The sequence below is a fragment of the Sus scrofa genome, chromosome 1 (genome assembly GCF_054392235.1).
Source record: "Sus scrofa isolate SSC_HxYL_T2T_F1_AM1 chromosome 1, Sscrofa_HxYL_maternal_Yorkshire_Landrace_v2.0, whole genome shotgun sequence".
NCBI lineage: Eukaryota > Metazoa > Chordata > Mammalia > Artiodactyla > Suidae > Sus > Sus scrofa.
In genome coordinates, this window is record NC_139383.1 from 261909064 (window position 1) to 261931847 (window position 22784).

The 22784-nt window shown below is 45.3% G+C and overlaps 1 protein-coding gene across 26 annotated transcripts in view; it reads left to right on the forward strand.

The window, feature by feature from the left end:
- Window positions 1–22784, forward strand: part of PALM2AKAP2 (PALM2 and AKAP2 fusion) — a 508785-nt gene that overhangs the window by 370079 nt on the left and 115922 nt on the right. For 2 of the 26 annotated variants that reach the window (XM_021087838.2, XM_021087737.2), the window contains exon 1: window positions 15937–16104. The gene's annotated coding sequence lies outside the window, so the exon portion shown is untranslated. 26 annotated transcript variants of the gene reach the window in all.

Consider the following 22784-nt stretch of genomic DNA (forward strand, 5'->3'; position numbering starts at 1 on the left):
ATTTTATTGTAATGAGAATGAGACGTATATGGGCCTGCATCTGATAAATAGGTGTCAAAGGCCCTCTGAGTGCCATGCTTTGTGCCATGTGCCTGGTGCATCTGTTTCCTCCAGTTATGTCTGGAATCTAATCCCACCATTACTATCCCCACTGCACCCTGACCATCCTAGTTAAAGCCATTGTCACCTCTTGCCCAGATTACTACAATAGCTTCTAAGTGGTTTCCTGACCACTCCTTCCCCCTCCCCTCCCTCTCCCCCCCAACCCCCCACCCTCCCATAGCACAGCCCTCATACAGCAGCTGCTACAGTGATCTTTAAATAACTTAAATCAAGCTATTTATCTGTTTAAAATAAATGATTACAGGAGTTCTCTGGTGGTCTAGTGGTTAGGATTCAATGTGCTTTCACCGCTGTGGCCCGAGTTCAATTCCTGGTCTGGGAACTGAGATCCCACATCAAGCCACTGCACACTGCAGCCAAAAAAAGAGGAAAATAGAATAAATGATTGGGTTCACATCTCATTCAGGAAAAAAATAACCCAAAGTACTTATGAAGGCTTACAGGGTCCTCATGATCTGGCCTGGCCTGCTTCCCTTCTTTTTTTTTTTTTTTTTTTTTTTTTTTTTTTGCGATTTCTTGGGCCACTCCTGTGCCATATGGAGGTTCCCAGGCTAGGGGTCGAATCGGAGCTGTAGCTGCCAGCCTACGCCAGAGCCACAGCAACTCGGGATCCAAGCCGCATCTGCAATCTACACCACAGCTCACGGCAATGCCGGATCCTTAACCCACTGAACAAGGCCAGGGATCGAACCTGCAACCTCATGGTTTCCAGTTGGATTCGTTAACCAGAGTCATGATGGGAACTCCATGGCCTGCTTCCCTTCAGAGCTCATTTATGCCACCCTCCCTCATCTACCTGTCCTCACCTGTAAAGGCCTCCTGGAAGCTCCTGGTCATAGTCTCCAAATCTGCTGTTCCCTATGCTAGAATGCTTTTCCCTTCAGTATCACATGGCCCACTCCCTTTTCCCAGTTCTCTGTTCAACTATCACCCCATTAAAGTGCCTCTTCTCAACTGTATTACATAAAATAATATCCACTCCCCACTGCCATCAATATCCATGTCTTCCCCCTGCTTTTTTTTTTTTTTTTAACAATTACCACCTCCTGATAATAATATATTTCTAATAGCTCGTGGATTAATTCCATTGAGCTTTTAAAACTTTTTTTATTGGAGTATAGATTTACAGTGTTGTGTTAATTTGTGCTCAGTTCACAAATTCAGTTAAACATGTGTGTATGTTCTTTTTCATATTCTTACATACATTCTTTTTCATATTCTTTTCCCTTAATGGCTTATCACAGGGTATTTAATAGAGTTCCCTGCACTATAGAGTAGGACCTTGTTGTTTACCTCAATTGGCCTTTGATTTTCTTTCCTATTATCTTATTTTGTATTATCTGGCATTTGCCTTTGGGTGTGTGTGTGTGTGTAGGGGGGGTTCTTTCATTTATTCAACAAATCTTCCTTAGAGCCTACTTCATACCAAACTGTAGGCATTTGGAAATTAACAAAGAAGACTATACTCCTGTACGCATGCAGATTACTTTTTAATAAGGAGAGATAGACAAGACACAAAAACAAAAACAAGCAAGTATATCAAGGTGATAAAGTGATTTGGAGGAAAGTAAATTGGAATGTTGTCAGATGGGAGTGACATGGCTATGACTAGAAGGATGGACTCTGTCTTTGATAAAGTGGGCAAGACTATGGGAGGAGCAGATTGAGGAGGAAATTAGGAATTTGCTGGGTGCTTGTTAAGTTCTAGCCACCCAAGTGGAGAGGTCATATGTGAGTCTGAAGTTCCGGGGAGAGGGCAGGCTGAGATAGAAATTTGGGATTCATCAGTACAAAGCCACAAGATGGGATGGGACCACAGAGGGAAAGAAGAAAAGAAGGAGACAAGACCCAAGCCCTGGATTAGCCTAAATAAAAGATTTGGAAGACAAGGAAGAAAAGGAAACCAAGAAGGAATGGCTAGTGAGCTCTGAGAAGAACCAAGAGAGAAGGGTATTTGGGAAGCCAAATGGAAGAAGTATCTCAAAAAGGAGTGACTGACGGAGGTCCCATTGTAACTCAGCAGGTTAGGAACCTGACTAGTAGCCGTGAGGATGCGGGTTCGCTCCCTGGCCTTGCTCAGGGGGTTAAGGATTCAGCATTGCTGTGAACTGTGGTGTAGGTCACAGATGTGGCTTGGATCTGGCATTGCTGTGGCTGTGGTACAGCCTGGCAGCTGCAGCACTGATTGGCCCCCTAGCCTGGGAACTTCCATATGCCCAGGTGCAGCCCTAAAAAGGAAAAAAAAAAGTGTCTGACCGTCTTTGTCAAATCCTGCAGAAAGGTTGAGTAAGATGAGTTCTGAGAAATGATCATTGGGTTTGGCAGCTCAGCAGGAGGTCATGATGACTCTGATGCTCTGTCCGTGGGGTGATGGGGACAAAAGAATGGGATCATGGGGGCAGGAAATGGAAGCAATATCTTTTAGGTCTATTTACTCTAAGGGAGAAAGAAAGTTGAGGGGGTAGCTGCAGAAGGCTGCCGGGTTAAGAGAAGTTTTTTTTTTTTTTTTTTTTTTTTTTTGTCTTTTTGTCTTTTGTTGTTGTTGTTGTTGCTATTTCTTGGGCCGCTCCCGCGGCATATGGAGGTTCCCAGGCTAGGGGTTGAATCGGAGCTGTAGCCACCGGCCTACGCCAGAGCCACAGCAACGCGGGATCCGAGCTGCGTCTGCAACCTACACCACTGCTCACGGCAACGCCGGATCGTTAACCCACTGAGCAAGGGCAGGGACCGAACCCGCAACCTCATGGTTCCTAGTCGGATTCGTTAACCACTGTGCCACGACGGGAACTCCAAGAGAAGTTTTTTAAAGTGGGAGAAATTACAGCAGATTTGATGAGGCAAGAGAAAATCTGTGTTGCAGGAGAGGATACCCTTGGCTGGAGCCATGTCCTGGAAGAGGTGAGAAGGGACGGGCTCCAGGGCAAATGCAGGAGATGGCCTTAGCCAGGGTCAGGGACAGGTGCTCAGCGTCACAAGAGGGAAGGTCATCTCATTGCTCCTACTTACTCAGTGAGATGGGAGGCCAGGTCATCAGAAGAGAGTGGCATGGGACAAGGAGCCCATAAGGGGAAAGGAGAAGGTGTCCAAAGTCATCCCAAGTGAATGAACAGACTGGGGAAATGTGAATAGCATTTCCAGGCACCACTTAAAGTGAGTGGTCATTTAAAGCGAGACTCGCCAGATGGTTGTGTGTTTTTCTCTAATCATGTCAGTATGTGAGTGCAGATGTGGAATGGATGAAGTGTTGGATGGAGCCAGGGTCACTGATTACAGGGTGACTATAACCAAGGGAGAGAGACAAGGAGTTGAGAGTGTACACAAGGGGATGGAGTGTGGGATCTAAGCGACATAAAGAGAGAATGGGATCAGGAAGGATGAGGAACAACGATGCCTAATAGAATCATCGGATTGGCCTTGGTCATGGAGTTGGAGAATTATTGGCATTGGCATAGCAGCAGAAATAGTGGTGGTTAGCGAAGAGGACGTTTGAAACTGAGATTAAAGGGCACAGTTGTTGGTAATAACAAGGTCTAGGATGGGACTATGGGAGTGGATGACTGAAATCAGAGAACAATAATAGTTACAACAAAATTTAAAATCTAAGAGGTATTGGGACACTTATCCACATGGATGTCATAATCATTAAGACTTATAACTGGAATGTTGCTGGACAGAATATTGTTGGAGAGAGTGACAGATGCTAAAATCTTCAGGCAATGAGGAAGGGGGCTTTTATTGAGAAAGGAGGACCGTAGTCTGGAGGAAGCGGTAACAAGCAGGGAGAACACCCAACCCACCTCCAGACCCAGGGGCTCGAGGATGAGAGAGAGAAGGCATTTGATTTTGTTCACTGCCACATGCCCAGCACTGACAATGGGGCCTCACCCCTGGGAGAAGCTTATTAAATATCTGTTGAGTGGATGAGTGATTGAATGATAAGGAATTTCCATCTTGGCAAGAGGAGCCATTGGAGACCTGTTTGGGAAGCTAACTCAGGTGAATTGTGAAAGGTGGGCAATGAGGGAGAGGCCAAGGGCAGAGAGCTCTGTTAAGAGACCACCGAATAGTCCAGGTAGGAAAGGAGGAAGGAGTGGCCTGGGCAGAAGCGATAGGGACAGTAAGAGGGATCTCAGTCACTTGACCACAGTGAGGAAGAGGGCAGAGGTGACCCTTGAGTCACGACATACAGGGAAGATGAGTGGGAGGAGGCTGGTAAGGAGTTGAGTTGGAGCATGTGTGTTTGAGGGGTGCTCAAGGGAAGATGCTGAGTCCTGGGTAAGACTCTAGGCTGCGCTGGATAGAGAGTCTCTGTGGGAGGCATTGGTCAGGATAATAGGAGTAAGGGAAGAAGATGGTGGATGGAGCCCCGGGGAACAGCAGCCTTGGGGGCAGGCTCGAAGGGAAGGAGTCCAATAGCCATGACTGGTGAGAAGGGCCTTCCAGGGAAAGAGCAGAGCGTTGAGTAGAAGGCATGAAAGAGCTGGTGGATCCTGAGCCAGTTGAGTCGTCCCAACCCAGACAAAATGGAAGCATAAGGTTAGAAGAAGAGGGGGGCAGGCAGTTGGGGCTCATTTCTCCCTGCCCTGGGGGTAGGATGGTTCCCCACTCTTGTAGGAAGTAGGCCCTCTGGATAGTCCCTGATAGGGACCCCCTTCAGAGAGTGACCACAAACCACAGCACCACATCTGTGTCAATGTCAAGCCTTCACTTCCCCTTTCAGGTAGTCAGGTCCACGGAAACATCTCCTGTTTGCAAATATGCCAGATTATTGAGAATGAACTGGAGGTTTTAACAGAACTCAAAGCAAAACCCCAGGCAAAAGGCTGAGAGGAAAACATTTCTAGGCTATTATGCTAGAGATGGTGGACACGTAACCATGTCGATGGCACAGCCATCCTGCCTATACTGATGGTAAGTGCAGCTTTTGCACTTGTTTGGCCTTATTGCCAAGGCTGCTGGAGGTGGGCCATAGATATGACTCTGGCCTTAAAACCAGATTAACCAGAGCTTCTTTTCACCATGCCACATAATTGTTGTTATTTAATGTTTTCTTTAGAAATAATAAAAATGCCAAGGAAAATAAGGTTACAGCAAAGACATTAGCCCTGAACCAGGAGTGAGCAGGCCTAGGTTTGAGTCCTAACCTTGACCCCATTGTGGCTGGTGAGTCTGTGTAAGTCCTACCTCCCATCAAGGATTCAGTTGCCTTCACTGATGACAACGGCCATTGTCGCTGGCCCTGGGCTTACAGCTTTACAAGGATCATCTCAATTTTCCACTCACAACGATCACAGATGGTAGGTGGTCTCCTGATCTGCCTTTTCCAGAGGAAGCTTCAGAGGGATAGAAGGGCTGAGCACCCTTCCCCAATTCACACAGCTAATAAGCGACAGGCCAGGATTTGAACCCTGATCTCTGGCTCCGGAGACCCTGGATGTCACTGACACTTGGCTGTCTGTGAAATGAGGAACACACCTCGGGGAATATCATATTCCTCCTGGTTCCCATTCCTATCTCTGCCGTTTCGATACATCTTCACCCATCCTAAGCAAGTTCGGAACATGCCTGATCTAAAACAGGAGCAGGTGGTGGCAGCCGTCCCTCTAAATACCCCGTTGCCTCTCTGTGCTGGCCGGTCTTATCTCAGCCAGTCTATAAATGACTTAGCAGCCCTTCACGGGAATCACACACTGCTTCTGATACCTGGCAGCTTTACTCATTTATGTCATCTGTCTGCCTTCAGAATGTATCGGAGTTTGAAGTGTCTGCTCTGAAAATTAGCTAGGCTGTGGTCCAAAAAGAAGAAAAGGAGGAGTTCCCATCGTGGCTCAGTGGTTAACGAATCCGACTAGGAACCATGAGGTTGCGGGTTTGGTCCCTGGCCTTGCTCGGTGAGTTAAGGATCCAGCGTTGCCGTGAGCTGTGGTGTAGGCTGCAGACGCAGCTCGGATCCTGTGTTGCTGTGGCTCTGGCGTAGGCAGGTGGCTGCAGCTCCGATTCGACCCCTAGCCTGGGAACCTCCATATGCAGCGGGAGCGGCCCTAGAAATAGCGAAAAGCCAAAAAAAAAAAAAAAAAAAAAGGAAAGAGGGGCATTCCCATTGCAGCGCAGTGGAAATGAATCCAACTAGTATCCACCAAGATGTGGGTTTGATCTCCAGCCTCGCTCAGCGGGTTAAGGATCTGGCGTTGCCATGAGCCGGATCCTGCGTGGCCATGGCTGTGGCTGGCAGCTGTAGCTCCTATTTGACCCCTAGCCTGGGAACTTCCATATGCTGCTGGTGTGGCCCCAAAAAGACAAAAAGAAAAAAGGAAAAAAAAAGGAAGAGGAAAGAAAGGAGGGAGAAATATAGGAAAGAAAGGCAGGAAAAGGAGGGAGGGAGGGAGGAAGAAGAAGAGTGAGAGAGAGGAGACCAATCAGGGGAGAAGACAAGGGCCTTTATTTCAGGAATTGGAGGCTCTGCAAAGGTACCGTGGGCAGGTGTGCTTTAGCTACTTTATCATAAACTACTCTGGTTTCTGAAGTGATTTCACATGGGCCGTGGTCCCCTCTCAACCAAGGCTTTTAATATGCTGTAGAAGAATTTATTATTACTCTCCATATCTAAGTGGTCTTAACATTTTATAATCTTTGTGGTGACTTAGGTAAGTAATCAACTCACTCTGTGTAGATAGTCCGCCTTCACAGCATTGCCCATCGTACCCATAGCATTACCTGGGTACTTCAGAGCATTATGAACTCATCGTACTTCATAGCATTACCGGGTGAGTAATTGCATAGGTTTAATACCAGAGAAAGAAGAAAATCTAGGGAGTTCCCGTCGTGGCGCAGTGGTTAACGAATCCGACTAGGAACCATGAGGTTGCGGGTTTGATCCCTGGCCTTGCTCAGTGGGTTAGCGATCCGGTGTTGCCGTGAGCTGTGGTGTAGGTTGCAGACGTGGCTCGGATCCTGCGTTGCTGTGGCTCTGGCATAGGCTGGCAGCTACAGCTCCAATTCGACCCCTAGCCTGGAAACCTCCATATGCCGCGGGAGCGGCCCAAGAAATAGCAAAAAAAAAAGACAAAAAAAAAAAAAAAAAAGAAGAAAATCTGATTTCTCACTGGGTTGTTCTGCATGTTAAAACACTTGCCCAGTTAGTCAGAGTCTACTGCAAAGACCACCCCTCTGAGATAATCAGACTTACTAGAATTGAAAATGTCAAGTTTTGTCTTTTTTTCCCCCAAACGGAACTGAAAATCCTGATGGTTCTTTCCATAAATTAACAGCCTGTACTTAGGAGTTCTGAGAAAAACACTTGACCATGACTGGGAAAATGCAACAGTCCCATTTTTGAAAAACTAAAAAACTCATTCTTTTTTTTTTTTTTTTTTTTTTTTTTTTAATGTCTTTTTAGGGCCGTACCTGCAGCATATGGAGGTTCCCAGGCTAGGGCTTCAATTGGAGTTGTAGCCGCTGGCCTACACCACAGCTACCGCAACGAGGGATCTGAGCTGAGTCTGCAACCTACACCACAGCTCAAGGCAACACTGAATCCTTAACCCACTGAGCGAGGCCAGGGATCGAACTCATGTTCCCATGTGCTGCTGAGCCACAACGGGAACTCCTAAAAAATCATTCTTATCTTACCTAAAATTGGAAAGGAACTAAGTACCCTGGGAAAGAAAGGTAGGTGTGTATTTGAGGCACAGCTGGGTAATGAGAAGCCAGCACCCTGGGTTTACTCAGCAGAAGCCGCCCTTTACTCTGGGGGCACCGTTTCCATTGTCCCATCTGTGAACCTGCTGTGGACCTTCCAGGATACTTGGCAGATTCTGGGTTTGTAGCACCAAGCTTGAAGAATACCTTATTTTATGCTGTGTCTCCATGAGGGCATGAACTCTGGAGTGTTAAGCTAGATTTTTTAAATGCTTCAGTTGTGAAATGACATAATTCCCAGCCAAAAAACATAGAATGTGGGCCCCTGGGCTTCATTGTTAATCACCAAATACATGAGTGCGTTCTTGTCATGAACACCTAAGGCTTGGAGGCCTCTGGAAAGAGGACATGAGGCCCATAGTGGTCCCCACCTGTTTCGTCTCCCTTCCCTCACAGGGGACACTGTCTTCCAAGCTCTCTGTCCCTTCCCCAGCCTGCATTTCCCCTCCACAAATAGGCTTTTTCCTCCATCCTTTCCAATACAGAGCTTTCAGGTTGCTGCATGTCATTGGTGCTTTTAGTTGGGAGCACTGTATGCATTGCTCTTTATATATTTTTTTTATTTTTTATTTTTTTTTTTGTCTTTTCTAGGGCCATACCTGTGACATATGGAGGTTCCCAGGCTAGGGGTCCAACCAGAGCTGTAGCCTGCAGGCCTACACCACACCCACAGCAACACCAGATCTGAGCCGTGTCTTCAACCTGCACCACAGCTCAGGGCCACGCCAGATCCTTAACCCACTGAGTGAGGCCAGGGATCGAACCCACAACCTCATGGTTCCTAATTGGATTCGTTAACCACTGAGCCACGATGGGAACTCCTACCTTGCTCTTTATAATGGTACCATTTACATGTCTATCATGAGGAGCCATCTGAACACACAATGTCACTTTGTCTATGTGGAGAAGATGCACAGTCCAGCTATAATGTGAGACAAAATGAATGCAATTACATGGGCCCAAGTTGCTTGAGTTTTGGAATGTTTCTTTTGGAGTGTTTTTAAAAGTCTTCTGGAAGAAAGTCTCAAATGTTGGGGTGAATGTCATCAGGTCACCATTTCCTTGTGTTAGAAGGTTTGGCAAAGGAGAGGCCAAGCGAGAGGATGCAGAGAAAGGAAATAAATGTGGAATAGTCTGGAAAAGAATTTCCTGGGGCACAGGAAGCCGGAGACCCTGGAGAGGAAATGAAGGAAGGCTGGCCATGGTAAACTAGGCCAGGAGCGGGAGTAAACAGGGTCCGAGAGCCAAGTGTTGTCATGTGACAGCTGTCCCTGCCTCTGCGTTTGCTTCCTTTCTCCTTCCCTTGTCTGAGGAGAACTGTGTCCATTGCAAGTGGATCCCAAACCAGGCTGTGTCCCAGAATCATGTGAAAAGCTTAGACAAATACGGATTCCTGAGTTCCAGTTCCAGATCTTCTAGGGAAATTTGCCCAGGGCTTTTTTGTTTGTTTGCTTTTTTTTTTTTTTTTCTGGTTTCCAGCTGCTCTCAATGTGGGCTAGCATGGGAAACACTAATATGCAAGGGCTTAAGAGCTGACCCTCACTCAGTAACTGGGCCTGACCCTGGAAAAGAGATGGTTTTGAGGTGTTGTTTTTTTTTTTTAATTTTTATCCTTTAGATTTATTTTATCTTTTATCTGTTACAGTTGATTTACAATGTTCTGTCAATTTCTGCTTATAACAAAGTGACCCAGTTATACATTTATATACATTCTTTTTTTCATATTATCTTCCATCATGTTCCATCACAAGTGATTAGATATAATTCTCTGTGCTATATAGCAGGATCTCTGTTTTATCTTTTAGATTACATCTTTTTTATACTTTTTAAAATTTAAAGTATAGTTGATTTACAGTGTTGTGCCAATTTCTGCTGTATAGCAAAGTGACGTAGTCATTCATATAGATATACATTCCCTTTCTTATATTATCTTCCACCACGTTCTATCCCAAGAGACAGGATACAGTTTCCTATGCTATACGGTACAACCTCATTGCTTATCCATTCTAAATGTAATAGTTTGCATCTATTAACCCCCAAACTCCCAGTCTATCCCCTTTCCACCTCCCACTCCCCATCCCACCCCCCGGCAACCACAAGTCTGTTCTCTATGTCTGTGAGACTGTTTCTGTTTTGTAGATAGATTCATCTATGCCTTATTTTAGATTCCACATATAAGTGGTATCACATGGTATCTGTCTTTCTCTTTCTGACTTCACGTAGTATAAGAATGTCTGGTTGCATCTATGTTGCTGCAAAAAGCATTGTTTTGTTCTTTTTTATGGCTGAGTAGTATTCCATTGTATATATGTACCACATCTCGAGAAGGGTGTTTTTACTTTGATGAAACAACTATAAGTCAAAACAAATTGTCTGGAGTTCCCGTCGTGGCACAGTGGTTAACTAATCCGACTAGGAACCATGAGGTTGCAGGTTCGGTCCCTGCCCTTGCTCAGTGGGTTAACGATCCGGCATTGCCGTGAGCTGTGGTGTAGGTCACAGACGAGGTTCGGATCCTGCATTGCTGTGGCTCTGGTGTAGGCTGGTGGCTACAGCTCCGATTAGACCCCTAGCCTGGGAACCTCCATATGCCGTGGGAGCTGCCCAAGAAATGGCAAAAAGAAAAAAAAAAAAAAAAGAAAAAAAAAAAAACAAATTGTCCATAGATTGTCTTATATGTTGTTCATTCAGAACACTGATTGTTAAAACAGTCTATGGATAGATAGATCATCTCTTCTATGGAAAAGCCAAGGAATATAAGCAAAATTGCTTACATTATCTACAGATGATGTTTTTGCCCTTTTATAAGAATCAGAGGTCAGTGGAGAAATGTCTTAAGGGGGAAATCCATAAACATACAACATCTAGACGATAGCATAAAACCACTATCTGAATGAGAAAATAAGCCGAAGATCTGTGTCAATCCTAGGAGTTTGTTGGCTGGCCATCGCAGGTCCTACAGCCCGCAGGGGAAAATTGTTTCTTTTATATTAAAATTAAAATTATTTGCACCCTTACCCACAAGGTGTTAGAGATAGTTCCAGTGTCCATCTCACTATTTTTATGGATTTTTATGTCAAGTGGTTAACTCAAGTGGGATGGAGTTAGTTCTCCTGGTCACTTTTTGTTCTGATTTCCCATTTTGTCTGAATTCTTTTTTTTTGTTTGTTTGTTTTTTTTGTCTTTTTAGGGCCACACACCCATGGCATATGGAGGTTCCCAGGCTAGGGGTCTACTCGGAGCTGTAGCCGCCAGCCTATGCCGCAACCACAGCAATGCCAGATCTGAGCCACGTCTGTGACCTACACCACAGTCACAGCAATGCCGAATCCTTAGCCCACTGAGCGAGGCCAGGGATCGAACCTGCAACCTCATGGTTCCTAGTTGGATTAGGTTCTTGGGAACTTCGTGTCTGAATTCTTAATCACATATCCTTTTTGCCTGACAACCAATCTCTACCAAACTATAACTAAGCCCTTGCCTTTGGTTCTCCAAACAAATGCTATTATCAGAGGTCTGGGGGTTACCAGAAGTGCTCATGTCACAATATTACACAGCAAACAACTTTAATAAAAGTTTATATTAAATAGTCTTTATTTTGGCCTTTTCTGTGATCAAGAATTTCTCATTCACTGACTCCTCCCTACCACTTCAGTTTTCTTCTGATTCATAGAATTTATAAGCTTCTGAATCCTAGCAGTGAATTGCAAGTTCAAGTATATAAACTTTTTTTTTTTTTTAATCTTTTTAGGGCTGCACCCAGGACTTATGGAGATTTCCAGGCTAGGCATCAAATTGGAGCTATAGCTGCTGGCCTACACCACAGCCACAGCAATGCCAGATCCTGGCTGCATTTGTGACCTACACCACAGCTCACGGCAATGCTGGATCTTTAACTCACTCAACGAGGCCAGGGATTGAACCTCACGGATACTAGTCAGATTTGTTTCTGCTGAGCCATGACGGGAACACCATATAAACTTTTTTTTTTTTTAATTTTTGAGAGATATAATCAATTGTCTAACAAATTTACCAATTTATTAATAGTTTATATTCCCTTCAACAGTGTACAATATTTAACTTTCATTATTCTCATCAGTAATAGATATTTGTATTTTATGTATTCCTGATATCATAGGTGAAATACATTATTCCAGTATTTTCACTTTCATTTTTTAATGACAAAGAGTTTGTACATCTTTTCTTAAATGTCATGGGTGGTTGTTCTTATTTACCTCTAAATGACTGGTTTGTTTTTTCAATTAGACAGTAGTTTTCTTCTATTTTTATATTGATTTGTAAGAACTCTTTACGTATTACAGATAGTAGCCCATTGTTCTATATGTTGCAAATATTTCCCCCACTTGTTTCTTCTCTTAGATTTTTTTAGTTCATCTGGTTCCATGGAAATGCCCTTGGGACTGGGATTGTTCTTAACTTTCCAGTGTTCTTATGGTGGTTCTTGGTGAGAAAGCCCTCGGGCCACCACTCCCCAGATCTAGGGCTATTGATGTGAGCCAGCCTTTTCTGGTGTTGATTTTGTTTGCTTTTCCATCTTATTCTACTCTTTTTTTTTTTTCTCCTAGCAGAGAAAAAATTTCTGTGGGACAAACTTAGTACTTAATGATTGTACTCACCTGATGCTGGTTGGTCTTTCTCTTTGCTAGAAGGAGGAGGAAATGGCAAATTCTTTTTTTATGATGGACCAGTCATGGCCCCTTCTTTGGGTTTTCAGATCAGCTCTCTGTGTCACTCGTGGGTCTTTTTTTTTTTTCCAGCTTCTATTCTTCTCTAAGCTTGGGAAGAAAGAAGAGGCTCTGTCAATCTGTGTCTAGGTTGACTCCTTTCCCAGAAATCCAACCTTTGCTTTTGGTGTCTCTCTATTTCTTGGGTCCCCTGGTGGCCACTCTTGCTCAAGAGCACCATTTAAAGTGGGCAGGGAGTTCCCATCATGGCTCAGCAGTTAGTAAACCCAACTAGTATCCATGAGGATTCAGGTTTGATTCCTGGCCTCACTCAGTGGGTTAAGGATCCACCATTGCCATGAGCTGTGGTATAGGTCACAGATGTGGATCAGATCCAGCATTGCTGTGGCTGTGGCGTAGGCTGGCAGCTGGCAGCTGTAGCTCTGATGCAACCCCTAGCCTGGGAACCTCCATTTGCCAAGGGTGCAGCCCTAAAAAGATAATAAATAAATAAAATAAAATAAAAATAAAAAATAAAAATAAAGTGGGCAGGCAGGAAGGCAGAGACACCATAAGCAAAAATGTCCACTTTGGCCATAGGGAAAAAAAAATCCTGATCTCCTCTCCTGCCAAGCAATTTTTCCATAGAAGGTTTTGTGTCCTAAGCGGTGTAAGAAGCATTTAACATTTTCACATTATCATGTTAAGACACATACAATGTGATGAACCCATAGCATGTCCTGGGTAATGAAACCAGCCTTTCCCATCTCCAGTGTTTCTCAGTGATTCTTAAGAATCACCTAGGAGCTGTTAAAATAGAGTTTCCCCGGTCCTGCCCTGCAGAGATTCAGACTGAATAGGGACAGGTGGAGCTCAGGAATATGCATGTCTAATAAACACAGACATGGTTCTGATATCTGTGGTCCTTAGTCCCAGCTTTGGTCCAGGGCAAGATATCTCAACCTCGGCACTCTTGACATTTGGAAGCAGTCATCCTTTGCTGTTGGGGTGCTGTACTGGTGCTCTTCCGGATATCTAGCAACAGCCCTGGCCTCTATCCATCAGATTCCAGTAGCACTCCCATGCCCATGAAGACAATCAAAAGTGTCTTCAGACTTTGCCAAAATGCCCCCCCCCCCCCCGTAATGGGGGTGGGGTTCCAATCACCCTTAATTGAGGACCACCAGCCTAGGGGGGAACTAAATGAGAAAGTGTTAATTTAAAGGAGTTTTTACTTTCACAGGCAGATGTTCATACCCTTGCCTTGACTGCATGGAACAAATTAAACAAATATTTCTGGGCCCTGGTATGTACCAAGTCTTTTATATTAAAAAAGCATAAGGTAATCATGGCTTCCTCTTTAATATAAGAGGAAAGAGAAGGAAATGTTCTTGCAAATTAATATCTATTGAACATATATTTTTCCTAAATTAATATTCTCAGTAGTTTTCTGTAGGATATGCCAGAACTTTACAATTAATATTAACAAAGAAGTAATTGATATTTAAAGATAATAAATATAATACTATATTTATTATATTTAAATATAATTAAAATAATATTAAATTAATATTAACATTGACATTGCTTTAGCAAAGACTTCAGAATAAAGCCCATATGAAGTCTGCACTCTTTCTAACAATGAAACAAACTTGATTCATAAATGATACATTCTAATTTAGGAACATAGGAAGACAGAGTGATGATGCACTTGCCCTAATACTGTTTATAAAAATCTCACCTCTGCTGTCATCTTGGAATCTTTCCTTCAGGGGCCTATGGTCCATATAAATAAATGTCTGCAAACGTGTTCATTTCAATGTGAGTTTTCACCTGATAGTAAATGTTAAAAATAGGTCACTATGTGGGGCACCCACATATTTAACTCCTTAAGCCAGTGACATGAGGAGCAAAAGAAAGAAGGGAAAGGGGGGGAAGGGAGGAAGGAAATTGATGGAGGCCGAAACTCTGTAATCTAGGGCCACTGGTCAGTAAATTCTATTGAAATTCAGTAGTGTAAGAGACAAACATGCAAAAAGGCTGGTGAACCAGTTCCTAAACGCTGAGAAAAAGAAGCCTATAGACTTGCAGGAACCCTAAAGAGAACAGCTGTTGTCTCCATTGTAGCCCTTATCCCCTGCCCCCACCTCCCTAGAGTAAAGGTGTGAATAAACCTCCAGATGGGAAATAAGCCTTTTCTTGGGAGGCTGCTATTTTTAAGGTCGTTAGCTGGACAGGCTTCCTGGGCAGTTCCCCATGTTATAATTTCTTGTATGGGGAATCAAGGACCATTGTGGATGAGGAAAAAAAGAACCAAACCCTGGCAGGAGACTTTGACTCTCAGAAGAGGAACCCCGTGTTTGGGCCACTGGTTCAGATAAAAGCAGGCCACAGGTCGGAAATTGGAAGGAGAGTAAGGGGCTCTGACTTTCAGAGCTGGAGAGAGAGAATCACCGGGAAAATGGAAACACCGGTCATGCCTAGTGGACAGTTGGAGACATCCGACTTTATGCTGTATTTATATTCTATTTCCTCTGTAGAGAACGCCTTGCTTTTTAAAATCCTGTTTTCTGGGCAGGGTGTTTCTGTGTGTGTGTCCTCTCTCAGGATTTCTAGATGGTCCGTTTTCAAAGGGTCATTAACATTATTTAAATATTCATGAGGAGGAGGGGATTACATGCTGAAATTTCAGACGTCTCCGGAGTGGGGGGTGGCTGGCCACCCCCTCGACTGAGCCCCACGAGGTGTAACAGCTGCCTCCTTCCCCATCGCTGGCTTTGTTAACACGCACGCCCCGACACCAGGCCACCGGCTGCCACATTAGGGAGGGCATCATGACAGCTCTGGCCAGTCAACGAACTGGGAAACCTCCCTGTCCACACCTTAGTCTCTGGACCCCATCAGGGCGAGGTCCAAAACACTGAACCGCCCTCCGGGTCGCAGAAACGCACCTCCCAACCGCTCCCAGCGGTTCCGCTTACCCGGACATAGTCGTGGTGCTGGGTAAGAGACGAGGAGCTCGACCCCTCGTATGGGAACTCAGCAGTTGTGGCGATGTGCGGGCTCACACGCACCCACACACTTTCCTGTACACTCATATGCACGTATGTATACACCAACACACACGATCCCCTGCACACAAGCCGACACGCCCACCCGTGTGCTAACGCGCGTTCATACACCCAGCCACAGAGCCTTCTCCCCAGTTAGGAAACGCTCGGCTGCACGTGCCCATCCCTCCATTCCTCCAGTCTATTCATTCACTCATTTCTTGGTTTCTAGGTTTGTGCACAGATTCCGCCAAAGCCAGACAGAGGTGTGGGTGGTTGGGGAGGGGATGTGAAAGGCGAGGGGCGGACCGGGGCCCCAGGCGCCGGGAAGGGGGCGGGGACGGGGCGGGCTCCGGGAGCCGGCGGGCGGCGCTCGGCTCACTCCAGCACGCCCCGCGGCAGCAGCTCTCCGCAGATGCGCTCGCCCCAGCCAGGGGCTGCCGAACGCCTTTGCGTGGAGTCTCCCGGACGCCCCAGCGAGGAGGCAGCGGCCGCACCGCGCTGGAGCAGAGCCCGAGGACTGTGCCCCCGGGATCCGGCGCTCAGAGGTGGGTGTCCAAGCTGGGGCGCGGGCAGCTCCGGACACCAAGTCCTCGGGGCGCTCTCTTGGTGTTGGGGCCTCGCACACTAGGAAAGGGTGGCCCAGGAGGGATTGGTGATCTGGGAAGCCCTTGGAAGCACCGTGGACTTTAAAGGGCTTTTATGTCCCTTGCTTAGTGGAGCGTGTGCGAGGGGGTGGCCTGGCTGGAAAGGGCTATGGCCATGTGGCCATGTGGCTTTGAATTCCTAGGTTTGGGGGAGGGCCAGCTTTTGGCTCCTTTAATCAGTATTTGTTCACTTATATATACTTTAAAAAATAAACTTAGGCATATTACCCTCCTCCCCCCGCCCCCCGCAACACACACTCACAGAGCCGGGCTGTTGAGGAAAAGCAGAGAAAATCAAAGGGCTGTAGCCGCCTTTCCAGACCCGGGAGCCGCGGTGGATGGAGCCACCCATTCCAGTTCGAGGTGAAGGCGTGGGTCTTGACTCCTTAGGTGGCAGCGCTGCGGCCGTTTTTTGGAAGTCTAGAGCTTCTGCATGGAGATTGGGACCGAGAAGGGCTGGGTCCCTGCCCTGACCAGCCCGAGCTCCTTCCGAACGGGATCGGGATGGAGGTGGGGGATGCTGAGGAAGGAGGGAGCAGCCGTTCTGTGCGCGGAAGGAGGGGGATCCGGATCCAAGCTGAGCCTGGAAGTTTGGCCTCAGGCTGAGACCCCACTTCTTAGGATCTGGTGTTTTATCCCGGATAAAGCCTGAGGGTTTGTCTCTTTGGCCCCTTTGTGGGGACACTGTGAAGAGCCGAAGGGGCGGATCGAGGTGGGTGAGCGCTGGGCAAACTGTTCTGTAATCGCCGAGGCGGCGCACCTCCCGGGATAGGAGCTAGGAGATACTGGCGGCCCGGAGCAGTTCTAGAGAAACATAGTGAAGAACAGGGGCCTGAATTAAGTTCAGGAGAGCCGGCAGCCTGGTAGTCCGCGGAGGGAGGCGGAACGGACGGGGGAGCCGTGGTGCTGGTGGCGGGTGAGGGCAGAAGGCAAAGCGGCTGTGGGTGGTGGGGAGGGAGGCGGCAGGCCGCGGGCTGGACCCGCGGGAGCTGGACCCACGGGAGCGGAACCCGCTACCTGGTTTCTGAGCTTCCGTGCATGGATGCGAGATGGCCAGCCTTGGGGATCTCTCCTCAGGCCGCAAAAAGAGGGCGCCTGGGAGGAAAGTGACTCGTTTACAGAGATGTTAAACCCAGTAATGCCAGTTTCCCGCGTGGGTCAATAGTGGTTTGGCTTCGATGGGCTGTGTGGTCAGACGTTGCCAAATTTGCACTCTTCCCTGTAGCAGTTAAGTGCTGCACCATTAATTTGGGCGAACCTCCAACCCTCCCACCAAAGTATTTGTCTTCGAAAAGACTTCCCTGTCTCCTCCCCCCGCCCTGTGTCTCTGTCTCTCCTATAGATCTCTCTATAGTATATCTCTGAGTCTGCAAACAGCTTCTCAGAGGAAGCTCCCTTCCATCTTATCAGGGGCAGAAATTAGTACAAACCCATCACTCACCTTTGTCATCCCCCCCCCCCCCCCGATTTGTTTCCTTGGCTTTGTTCTAACTGAAGAGAGGTCATTTAAGCATCACACTTTTCTTCCTGGAAATGGTCCCAATTTAACTAAACACTCTCCTCCTTCTGGCAGCCTCCTTCACTTTGATCAATAAAATTTCAGAGTGGCATGTCTAGAAATGAGGCATATTTAGTAAGGAGTTTACTAGGTTTCTTTAAATAAAGCCTTTTAAGAATTAAAACTTGCCCTTGAGCATCTTCTAAACAGTTACCCATCCAGCTCTCTCCTCAGTTTTGCCATAGGCTCTTTGCTTAAAGGGCATCTTCTCCTTTGAGTGGGCACATCGTGGGCCCTGCAGTCATTCTGAGCTTCACCAATAAAATTAGTCATGAGCCAGGAAAAATGAAAGTACTACTACTTAGGTCTCCAGATCCCTTAGCTAACAGAGTGTTCAGTTAAGTATCGAGATGTTTCTCTGGCAATGGAGAGAGACATCTCTGGGATGCTGAGATGCTAGTGTGAGACGGATGGCTGGGCTTTGAGATGGGACAAACATTTTGAAATACCCATTATCTCATAGTTCTGGCATGACAGTTGGACAGCTTCCTGCCTGCAGAGTTCAGGGTAGTGTTGTCAGAATTTATTTCACTTTCATAAGTGGCTCCTTCTGACTCACTAACCTCAGGATTTCTGGCTAATAAAGTGAAGCAGGTTGTCTTAGTTATCAAGTGAGGGGAAAATGACCCACTGGTTATTTGATTTCTAAACGTTTTGGTATTTTAACATAGAAATTACATTTTCAATGTTACTTTTAAAAAGTGCTAACACCCCAGACTTTCTAATTAATTAGTATAATTATTTTCTAGATTCTACTGTCTTTATAGATTTGGTGGACTTTTAAAGCACCCATGTCCCAGATTTCTATCAGGGTTGTCATCACTTATAAGTCTTACTTATCACAGTAATGACAAATGTTTCAAATAAAGATGAAATTGAAGTTGGATAGAGGTCGTGTTGAGGGATTTTAATGATTAAAACAGGAGCACGCTGAAAATTGACTTCTGAAAACAAAGGGAATGATGTCAGTTCCATTTTTATTTTTGTACATTTCTCAACATTGGCATGATCTCTTTTGAAACAGCCCCTGGAATGGCTGTCCTTTGATGTCAAGAAACGTGGCAGTCACCACATCACCACTTGCTTTGATTATTGGTCACAGGTCCTGTGCAAACCTTAGGAAATTTCAAATAATTGATTGATATACTTATTGGGTTCAACAGTTTTTATAAGTTTCCTAGAAAATTGTATCTTTTTTTTTTTTTTTTTTTTTAGCTTGATATCCAGAGGCAGATTTTCTGTGACACTAAAAAAGCTTAGGGTTCGGTGCCCTGCACTAGCACCGGCCTCATCCAGAAGAATTTTGGGTAGCTTGAGTCTGAGGGGAGGCAGTATTTCCATGCAAGTCATGGGAGACAGACAGGGATGGAGGGAGAGAGTGAGGGAGGGAGAGAGAGAGGAGAGGAGGGAAGGAGAAGGAGAGAGAGGGAGAGAGGGAGGCCTTTGTTAGAGAATCACCTTCTAAGAATGTATAAGACTACTGTTAAGTTTTGGACTTATGCCCTTCAAATACATTTTCCAGGAATGTATTATTATAGAAAAGTTGAAATGTCTCTATTTCATCAGGAAAATCCACTATAGGTCCCCCCCTCCCCACTTTCTGAAAATTCACATTACTGCCCCTTAGCTTTTATGAGAGACCTATATTTCACTGTTTCACTAGCGTTTATGAAAGACCTATATTCTTTTGGTTAAAAGGCTTTTATGAAAAAGCCATTACCATGCTAACGGAGGTCTTTTGTAAAAGCAAAGTGCCGGTTATAAGAGGAAGTAGGGGAATAGCTTTGCTTTGTGCCATTTCCTTTGCCAAAGGTTTCATAGGCATGGTCTTTCGGGTAGGGAGGCAAACCTGTATTTTGCTCAAAAGAAAGAGTTTGCTTGTGTGATTTAAGTAGGACTCCATTAATTAGGATACTTACGGAACGGGATGCTCTAATATAGTAACGGAAGGTTACACCAAAGTCTTAAAAATTGTTTCCCCTGTTGTTGATGAAGATGTCTCTCGGATGTCACAAATGATTGCCTTGCCTTGACCGCTTCTTGCCTTAGTGAATTTCCTCTGGTGACTATACTGTTGTCCTTCCACTGACAGCTGAGGATTTTGGAGTCTCAGTGTGATGTTAGCATAGTTAGCATTATGATTGGTAAGAGTGTAGACGTGTAATTGTAGAACCCAATCCAGGACAGACTCTGGAGGTTGGCTTTTGAGAACACCAAAATCCCAATACAAATGTCATTTCTTTTCTTTGCCCCAGTCTCTGAAAGTTGAGTGCCAGAAAAATGAGTTAATCCAGACCTTTCCTTCTTCCTATAGTAAAAGAGGGTGCACTTTCTCTAGGGTTCCACAAGGGTTTTTCTTTTTTTCTTTCTTTCAAAGTGAATTCGGAGACTGCAGAGACGTGGAAGAGGACAGACAGTATGGGTGGAAGGATTGAGGGCATCTGAGGACCCATCGGGTAATTCTCCTTCAAATCCAGGAGCACCAATGCTACCAGGCCATGAGGGGGACAGATTTGAGGAGGATCAAGGGACCTGGAACTGACATTTGTTCCCATCTTGGTGGGAGTCTCAGAATGACCGCATGGAGGTAGAATGCTGCAGGTGGCCTCATTCGGGCAGAGAATGGGGATGGGGATGAAATGATGCAACTTCCCGCAAGTGGGTGTAAGGAGTTGGGCTTATTTGTTTGTCTCGGGGGATTCATGTCCAAGTTGGGGAGTCGTGGTGCCAGGGAAGGGGTGAGAGCTGTGGAACTTGGTGGCGATGTCACTGCCCTTTGAGCCCCCTTTTTCTTAGGTCTGGGCAGGGACTTTGTGGTTGGTTTGGTGCTTGATTGGAGCAGATGGGTGAGCAGAGCCAAATATGCAGATACGATAAAACCCCAGTTATCCAAAGCTGTAATAGGGCCTAAACTCATTAGTGCCTTGGCCAGGTTTTCTGTAAGATCTAGAGTATGTGGTATAAACCGAGTCTCACTTCCCTCATCTATAAAGAAGAGGATACCAAAACGTGCCTATTGTAAAACGTGGGTTAAATTAGTTGTATATGGAAGCACCTTGCCTGCGTGTTCCTCCCAAACTTATTTAAATGTTTCCTTAAATTAACCAAAGTCGTCTTTCATCTTTATGGCACCTGCAAATACGTAAACAGTTTTTATTTTATTCTGTTTTATTTATTTTATTTTTCTTTTTATGGCTGCACCTGCGGCGTATGGAAGTTCCTAGGCTAGGGGTGGAATCGGAGCTGCAGCTGCTCTGCTGCAGACACAGCAACACGGGATCTGAGCCGAATCTATAACCTATGTTTGCAGCAATGCCTGATCCTTAACCCACTGAGCGAGGCCAGGAATCAAACCTGCATCTATGTTGGGTTCTTAACCTGCTGAGCCACAATGGGAGCTCCAGTTTTTAAAGTTAATTTAAAAAATTCCAGCAATTGCGTAGCAGATCAATTGTTCATCCTTTACACTGATCAGATCCAGAAGCTTTGGGCATGGAGGTTCTCCAGGTCTGACCTCCACGCCCACCCCACAGCCCCCTCCTTTTAACTTGGGGAATCTGACTGGCATCCTTCTCATCCTTCTTCCCTCCAGAGCACTTGCTGTATTGTATTAAGGCTTTTTCTTTTCTTTACTTGCTCCCTCGTGATGCTTTGAGTGGGTCAGAAATTACTTCTCAGCACTATTCATAGTAGCCAAGGTAAGGAAACAACTGAAATGTCCATCAGCAGATGAATGGAGAAAGAAGACATGGTGTGAATATATTTATCCATGCAATGGAATAGTACTCAGCCATAAAAAAGAATGGAATGATGCCATTAGCAGCAACATGGATATAATTAGAGATTATTATACTAAGTGAAGTCAGTCAGAAAGAGAAAGACAAATACCATATGATATCACTTATATATAGAATCTAAAATATGACTCAAGAGTTCTCTTGTGGCACAGCTGGTAAAGGATCTGGTGTTGTCCCTTCCGTGGCTTGCTTTGCTGCTGTGGTGTGTGTTCGATCCCTGGATTGAACTTCCAAATGCTGAGAACTTCCACATGCTGTGGGGCCATCCAAAAAAAAAAAAAAAAAAAAGTGTCACAAGTGAACTTATTCAGGAAACAGACTCATGGACATTGGGAACAGATTTGTGGTTAACAAGGAGGAGGGAGTTGGAGATGGATGGAATGGGAGGTTGGGATTAGCAGGTGAAAGATATTATATATACAATGGATAAACAATAAGGTCCGTCCTGCTGTGTTATAGCACAGGGAACTATATGCAATATTCTCTGAAAAACCATCATGGAAAAGAATATTTTATTTATTTATTTATTTGTTGGTCATTTTAAGGCCGTACCCGAGCCCAGGCTAGGGGTCAAATCAGAGCTGTAGCTGCCTGCCTATGCCACAGCCATAGCACAGCATCTGAGACCTCATCTCAGCTCAGTGGCAATGCCCGAGCCTTAACCCACTGAGCAAGGCCAGGGATCGCGCATCCTCGGAGATAGTAGTTAGGTTCATTAACCACTGAGCCACGATGGGAACTCCAAAAAGAATATTTTTTTTAAAAAAGAATGTGTATATTTATGTATAGCTGAATCCATCACTCTGCTGTGTGGCACAAATTAAAAAACAGGGTGAATCAATTATACTTAGATTTAAAAAAAAGGAAATTGCTTCTCTCTGGAAATACGGACTCAGGTTTTCAGGACCCTGATCCTGGGTGTCACTGAAGGAGACTTTAGGACCTATTGCAAGATTCTTTGCCAGCTCGTATGAATTGACTGGGTCTTAAGACAGGAATGTGGACGAATATATGAAGTAAAGATTTGCCATGAGGGTTAACATAAAAAAAGGGTTCTAGAAGAGCTTGAGTAACCTAGTGAATTCTGTTTTTTTAATCATGTTATTTAACTTTTCATGGATTGACAGGAGCGTTGGCTCCTTGCATGGATGCTTATGCAGCACCAGGGTGAGGTGGACACACAGGAAACATTATTGTGAGTTAATTGTAAAGTGTCCCCATGATTC